Source organism: Anopheles bellator, chromosome X (genome assembly GCF_943735745.2).
Source record: "Anopheles bellator chromosome X, idAnoBellAS_SP24_06.2, whole genome shotgun sequence".
Taxonomy (NCBI): Eukaryota; Metazoa; Arthropoda; class Insecta; order Diptera; family Culicidae; genus Anopheles; species Anopheles bellator.
Genome location: NC_071287.1, coordinates 12,057,540 through 12,065,914, shown reverse-complemented (window position 1 = coordinate 12,065,914; position 8,375 = coordinate 12,057,540).

The following is an 8,375-nucleotide window of genomic DNA, read 5'->3' as shown; positions in this document are numbered from 1 at the left end:
AATTTACTTTTTTTATCTTCCTTTGTGAAATGCATCGAAAACTACGAGCGAAACGATCTACGCATCAACACCGAAAACAACACCCACTGGGGCCACAGATAATGTGTACGATGACGGATTGCATTACTACCACCACAAGAACCTCACATCACCAACGCAGCATAGCGCCAGCCAGAAATGCACCACAAAAAGAGAGCGAACAATAAACCGATACCGAACCGAACCCGAAACCCGAAGCATTTTCATTTCTCGAACGGAAGGGAAGAAATACGAGAGAAAGAAAGAGAAGGGCACATAGGAGAGAGGGAGACAAAGGGGCAAGTTCGAGAAATAAATTCGAGGGACCACATTTTGCCAACGAGGGATCAGGCCTTCTCAGTATGAGCATATATATGAACGAAATACACTGGTCCCTGCTCTGTCCCTGGTTTGTCCCTCGTTTGTCCCTCGAAACTCCATGGTGAGAAAAGCTCGGGCACTCAATTTTATCCACTGGGTGCCAAAGACTTCACCAGCCCCCATAAATACATCTTCTGCCCCCACATGCTTGGGTCAAAAGATCACGTTGCCTTAGATGCTCGGATAAATAAAATTTGCACTGTCTGCGAGTTTTGGAAATATCATAGAAAATATTATTCATTATCAGAGTCAAATCTGTGATTGTTGCAATTGCCGCAACATTAAAGAAACGCGGGACGGTTCTTCAAACTCTATTCTTCAAACTTTATTCTAAAACTGGGTTGGGGAAGCGCGATGGCTAGTTGCTGTGGATGCGGTGTGGCCATCGCGTATCATGAACCCCGGCCGCTGTATCATTTGCCGTATCGACCGCTCTAGTGTGACTAGCGGTGGACACGGCGGCTGGCGTGAAAACCCCTCAACTCCTCGTGTTCGGCTCTTCGGCTGCTATTCGCAACAGTAATGGTATAACCTATTAAATGTGGAGTGCAACAGCTGAAGACCCCCAGAAGCTGCAGGTGCCGCCAACCGATATTTACGGAACATTATTCTCGCCTGGTGACCTTACAGCCTCCTCACACTCCGAAATTGCATACACGTGCAGAAACCAAAACCGGCGCAAGCATCGAATTTTATCCAGAAATGCCATACAATCTCACCAAACGATTCAAACGAGTTACGTATGACTCAAAGTACCACACGCAAAGTAAACAGTTGCTTACATTTGTCCGGCACGATTAGATCAAAGACGAATAACGGCCAGGACAAAGCATGGGGTCGGAAAATTAAAAATGAACGCACGGGAGACATGATGATGTCGGAAAAATCTCAAGCGACGGTTAAGAAATCGGTTTGCTGAAGCCTAAACACAACCGCTTGCTGCAACATAAACAAAACCGTGTGCTGAAGCCTAAACACTACGGTTCGCTGCATTATAAACAGTATGATAGATGCACTTGAAACGTTACGTGAGAGACGAATAACAGCCAAGGGATTGCGTCATACAAATACGTTCCCACAGGCTGGAAAAATAACATAGCAGGTGGTAGGCGCTGGATAAGAAGGTTTGGAATAGAACAGCCGCGGAATCGGTATCTTAATCGGACGACCATAAATAGAAAATATGAAAATAGATATCGCGTGAAGTATTACTAAGCGGGAGGTAAATGCTGGATTAGAGTTCGTTGGTATGTGTGAGCCGCGGAATCGCCACCTGACTACAACACATCGTTCAATAAGTCCGCGGACTAGCATAGAAATGAAGCTCATAATTCCATTTATATACCAAGGTTCAGAAGTACCAACCTTCAGATAAGATGTGTCAAAATTTGACGTAATTCGAAACATAACCAAGAAAGCTATAGTGGTTAAAGTGACGCTACTTTTGCAATCGAAAAAAATGGACCAAAACGAGTTTCGTGTGTTGATAAAACATTGTTTTCTAATGGGAAAAGGCACTGTTCAAGCTCAGCAATGGCTTGAAAAATGTTATCCGGACTCTATTCCGTCGAAAACAACCATTTGTCGGTGGTATGTAGACTTGAAAAAAGGTCGTGCTGATACAATTGAGGCGTAACGTTCGGGTCGGCCAAATGAGGCAGTAACTCCCGAAAACACCAAGAAAGTATTGAAAATCGTGATGGGTGACTGCAAAATTAAAGTGCGCAAGATAGCTAAGATGGTGAACATATCAACTGGTAGTGCATTTACTATTTTGCACAAAAATTGGCTATGAAAAATTATTTTTACAAATGGCTGCCGCGTTTGCAAACAGTGGAACAAACGGTCAGAAATCAAAACGATGACCAAATTCAACGAATTAGGATTCCAACTGCCTTCTCATTCTCCTTACTCGTCGGATCTGCCCACCAGCGACTACTGGCTCATTGCGGATCTCAAAACGATGCTCCAGGGAAAAAGATTTGGGTCGACTGAGCAGGCGATTGCTGCTACTGAGGCTCATTTTGAGTAAAAAGTCAATCGTTCTACACACATGGCATTGAAAAGTTAGAGAATGCTGGAATGATTATATTACACTTAAAGGAAATTATGTTGATGAATAATAAAGAATTTTGCCGATAAAATGTTGTTTTCATAGTTTTTACCGGGGCTTACTAGGTTGTATACCAAGTTTTGACGTTCGATACGAAAGGGGGCAGCTATGAGTCTAATTTTTTTTAGTTATATTGGTACACTCTTCAAATCAACTTATGTGAAGTTTCATTTCAATCGGTCACTAATTTTTTTTTACAAGTCATTTAGTATCGTGCAGTGACTTTATTTTAATTTTATTTATTTATTTATTTATTTATTTTATTTTAGAAGGTTCAAAAGCAAAGGAGATTTATAAATGATAAATGACACCTGAAACCGTAAAAATGCGGGATATCGTATTGGAAAATCGTCGAATCACTTACAGAAATTTAGTATAAGGCCTAGCCATCCCATTGAGGAGTATAACCAATATTTTGACTGAAGTTTTGGGTTCCTAATAGCTGTTTGCAAAATGGGTGCCGCATTCGCTAAAAACGCATTCGAATGCATTTTTCTTGATAACATTTGAGGCGTTTTCGATAGGATTAAGCGGATTTTGTCTATCTGATAGACTGGGATCTATAACCATGATCTTTAATCAAAACAAAAGGTTCAGGAATAGTGTGAACTTTTTTCTTCGGTTCTGAAACGAGTTCAGCCAGAAATTGCCTAAAAAGATGTTAGCATCAGGTTTGTGGAATGCGAATGGAATTTTGTTAAAGGATTACTTGCAAACTGATAAAACAATAAATTTCGATTATTCTTGTAACCTTTAAGCCCTACTTAAAGTGAAAATATGTGAAAAAAGACCCGGTTTGAAGAAGAAAAACATTTTCTCTCATCAGGGCAATTCACCCTGTCACAAAACATGTTGAAAATGACGAAAATTGTTGAATTAGAGTTCGAATTATTAGAATATCCACCGTATTCATCAGATTTACCTCCTGACGGCTTCCATCTGTTTTCAAACGCACAAAAATCATGCGTGAAAAGCGTTTTCCATCAAATGATGACGTCATAACAGCTCTAAAAAGGTCCTGTGACACGTCGATATTAAATTGCTTGTCAAAAAAAATTAAGAGACCGCTGAAATGAAACTTCACATATGTTCATTGAGTTCATGAGTGTACCAATATAACAAAAAAATATGGCTCGCAGCTGCGCCCTTTGATATTGAACGTCAAAACTTAGTATACAACCTAGTATTGAACGATGTGTGATATATGAAACGTAAAATAATCTAGAGTAAAGGAGTGGTCGCGAGCAGTGGTCGAGAGAGAATCAAGCGTAAAGGTCGTTATATTCCAGAGGTTCTCCAGTTGCCTGGAGTAACATCAGCTCCAGGCGGGATTGTAAAGACTCAGTTCGAGTCCGGTGACAGTGAAACACCATTTCGGCCTAAGGAACGCGCTATCAAGTATAGGCACGCATTAGTCGGTGACGGCGGAGTTGATCAGAGAGCCAAAGTGATCACTCCAAATGAAAACCCCAAGTTGGGGCGCTTCACAAGCAATCTGCAAGCAGGCAATGAACTGTCCACTGTCAGTGGCCGTCAACGGAGACGAACGCGCACAATGTGGGCGCTTGCGATCATTCTCTCTCTTCGCGATTTCCGAACCGATCGGACATGTGCCCAACGTGGGCTCGGCAAAACTCTCTTCTCTCGGGGCTGTCAACAAGTACGACGTGCCCAACGTGGGCTTTCGCGACAACACGTCCGCTCTTCATCATCGACGCCCGAACAGGAACAATGTGTTCCGCAACCGTACCTTTATGAATGTGTAAAAAGCCAAAGTTGATAAAAAAAATGATATACTCTCGGATCAAAGATAAAAATTCTATCCCTCAACGCTAAAGGTGTAACTGGGGATACCCTGGAAACAGTCACCAGGTTGCTACAGATGTTTCTTGTGGTGAAAAGTTCGGCCATTTCGAGTAATCAGCTCATTTTTGGCAGCTGTTTTGGACAACATTTGTCATCTTCGATGCCGTCTTTATCTTCTAAATCGTAGCGTAGCCTTTCAGGTCCCTCTTTAGTTTACGGAAAAAGAAAAAGTCACAGCGGCTAGATGTGGAAAATAGGGTGGCTTTGACATCATTAGAGTGTTGTTTTGGTTAAAAATTCGCGCAGAAACCACGATGTGTGAGCAGGAGCACTACAGTCAATTTTGGGTTTCCAAAAGCCAAATCCTTTCCCAAAAGTTACAAATCCAGGCATTTGTGACGGATTACTTCGGGCGAATCACGCACAACTAGCAGGAAATATTGTGGAATGAGGGGAATATAATATGGTAAATATTGGCCGTTCTATTCTTTAGCATCATGATGCACCACGACCCTGCAATCGGAAAAACTGAAAGCAAAAATATTCACATTCGGCCAAATTTGGCTTTTCGACGTTTTCATCTTTTCGGCCTTCTGAAAAAAAAATTGAATCACCGATAAGCGCTGCATTTGGTCTTACAAACTTCACCATAAGTCATGTTGATTGTGATTCGATTGCGTTCGAGCTTTTAATTTCGTTTTGCTCACAACATTTGATAAAAATTCTTTGTCATTCATTTCTTGGAAGAGACAAAATTCGAAGTCTTGTCCAAACAAAATAGCTGCCAAAAATTAACTGATTACTCAAAATAGAAAATCGGATGTACGTAACCCACGGAAGTTCAAATGTCGTGAAAATTTTTGAACAGAACGTGTATACCTTGAAAAACGAACTTTTAAACAGATGTCGATTTGAACTGGAGTATTGCTGTTTTAGCGGATTTGGAGTTTTGCTGTTTTGGCGACATTACCTTGTTTTGACACCAGGTAAATCATTTCATGTAAAATAAAAATAAATATGTTTAGCAACCGAGCATTGAAAGGGATAGACCATATCATCTTCTGTGCCTTAAAATAACGTTTCGCGAGAAATATTATTTTTCTGCTACCTTTTGAAGAAAATTGGTTCAGAATCGCATCAAATGCTTATCGGTGCTTGTTTTTGGAAAATGGCAGTGCTTTGAGTGGTTAAAAGATTTCAAAATGGCCATTTTGATTTAACAAAGAAAGCGCGACGGAAGACTCCGAAAAAGGACTTTCTGATGGTACCAGCAAAGTGTGCTGCATCACAAGCTCCTAAAACCTGATGAGAACGTTAATTCAGGTCGCAACTGAAAACAAATGATCAATTTGAACCATGCATTGATCGTAAACCGACAAAAAAGGTGTTCCTCTTGTCCAAAATAGAGGCACCAGGTGGGGCTCAATGATACTTCACCAGACGCAGGTTCCAAAGAAAAACTGGTTCAGGATACAGTAAACTCACCTGGATGCTGCTATCCCTCCCCGCGTTCTTGACCAGACTTGGCTCTTTCCGAATATCATTCATTTTCATCGATAGGACACGTATTGGATAAGCAGAACTTCGTTTCCTACGAGGAAGTCGAAATTGGATGACTAATTATTTGCTTCCAAAGTCGAAGAATTTTTTGGTCTGGGAATTAACGATATATCAGAGAGATAAAAGATATGTATGTAGAAATTGTGTGGGAACTCCCATAGGGGTCGCGGTAGTCGAATTGTAGTAGGTTTTTCATACGGGACTGAGCTGACAGCCGTCAGGTAGGCGCGCGGACCCATGCGTCAGTGCTAAGACGAGCGTCCAAGCGAGTATATCAATAAACTGCACTACTTCACAATAAAAGAAGCGCTATCCCCACGTCTATATTGGGTGAAGTAAAAAGTTTCCGCCTATGTTCCGCTAAATGGCGTTGGCGTATACTTAATTCGGTAACCACTCGTCGCATCAGGTGCTATATAGTTACAGCCTTGCATCTATCAAGCCGTCTCACCGTTCGCTACGAAACGGTGACACTCAACCTGACAGAGTCGGCGTTTGCGACGCCGACCTCACGATCACAGGGTAGTGTTAGATAAATGTAGGAATAGGTTTAGAATAGGTAGTGTTAGTGTTAGATTAGAAATTAAGTAGGAATAAGAAATGTGTATAATAAAACGGGCACTCTCGATTTGATATCGCTGGAGTAAACACGTGTTTCGAGTTCGATCACATAATTGGCGCAGCCGTGCGATAAAAGTACAGTCTGTAGTGAAGACAGTGGAAAATTTGTTCACCGATTAAGAACAAATAAAGTGACTCCGCAAAAACTGCTGATAGTAAAGGTTTTTTTGTTTTTTAGAACCGTATCGAGAGTTGAGGGTCCCCCGCATGCCCGGATCGCCAAACTGCAGGCGGAACTGGACCTGCACAGCCTTCGCACTGGCGGTGGGACGTCTGGCGATGTCGCAAGGGCGGAGGACGCGCTCCGGAAGGCGATGCTACGTTGCGGAGAGGCGAGCCGACTGCAGCGGAACGCGCGACAGCGTAGAAATCGAGTGTCGGCGGCGACGCGCAGTCGGCTCAGCTAGACGAAGACGAACAGGAAGAACGCCTATTTGAACCATACAAATAGGATACTGTAGCGAGGGTTAACCGGGAGAAGTAAGGTTGACCAAGGACCCGCCGTTCCCGAGGGCACTTCTCGCGAACCTAGACCCGGGAACGGCAATTAGGGGTGGGTGGGGTGAATAGTTGTTTCTTCTAAGTCAATATTTTGTGGAAATAAACTACTAGATAGACCGATCTGCTTTCAGTAAATTGGCACTACTAGATAGATCAATTTAGTATCCTTCAGAGCACTATCAGATAGACTTTTAAGGAAAGAAAGTACATACTACCAGATAGGTGTATTTTCAACAGCCGTTAGATAGGGCCCAGCAGAAAAAGAGCTAACCAACACATTTTGGTGCGAGCGAGTGAACAAACACATCCGTGTGCCTTTGTCAAAACTGTCTGCAAAGTAAGCTTTTTCTCTCCTAATATTACCTGCGAGTGATAGTGTATGATCGCAGAATCAGAAGCCGTCAGTGCTCGAAAATCTTTTTGTAACCCTTTAATGTCACGGGTACCTATAGAAAAAAGCGCTCTGAAAAAAGCACAAGGTTTTTTGAGCGGAGTAAAAAATAATAATTGCCAATCATCAGATTCCGAAGATAGCATCGCTTCAATTAAATCAGCGGACCTTGCTCACATCCCCATCCAAAATCCTCCCGATTTGCAAATTCTTTTTTTTTTTTTTGAAAGAAAGAAGCGAAATGGATCAAATTTGTAGCCAACTGCAAATAATGATGGACATGATGTCCGAATTAAAAACCAAGCAACAACAGCAGGACACATTATTCCAAACTTTTCAATCACGTTTGGATAATGTCACAGGTGTAATACCTGCGGCATCCGCAGAATCAAGCGCACCAACACAAGCGCAACCGACAGCCAACTTCAAACAGCTGTTCAAAATACCCGACCCGATTAAAATGTTGCCCGTGTTCGATGGCAACACAAAACAACTCAACGCTTGGCTTGCAACCGCCGAGGAAATGTTGAACGTTTTCAGGCAGCACGTTACACCGCTAAAATACAAAATGTATGTCACTGCTGTGACAAATAAAATCCAGGGCAAAGCTAAGGACATAATTTGCCTTGCAAGGACTCCGGACGATTTCGATCGAGTAAAGGAAGCTCTGATAAACGCTCTTGCTGATCGCCAAGAATTATCGACCTACAAATGCCAACCCTGGCAGTGTAGAATGATCGAGGGTATGAGTATTTCAAAATACTACAATAAGTCCAAGGCGATTATACAAAACATTAAAACCTTGGCTAAACAAAATGAGAAGTACAAGAACAACTGGGAAGTAATAAATGATTTCATCGAAGAGGATGCCTTAGCAGCATTCATCTCGGGACTGAGCGAACCATATTTCGGTCACGCGCAAGCCGCAAGACCAAAAGACATAGAAGACGCTTACGCCTTCTTATGCAAGTTCCGATCAAAGGA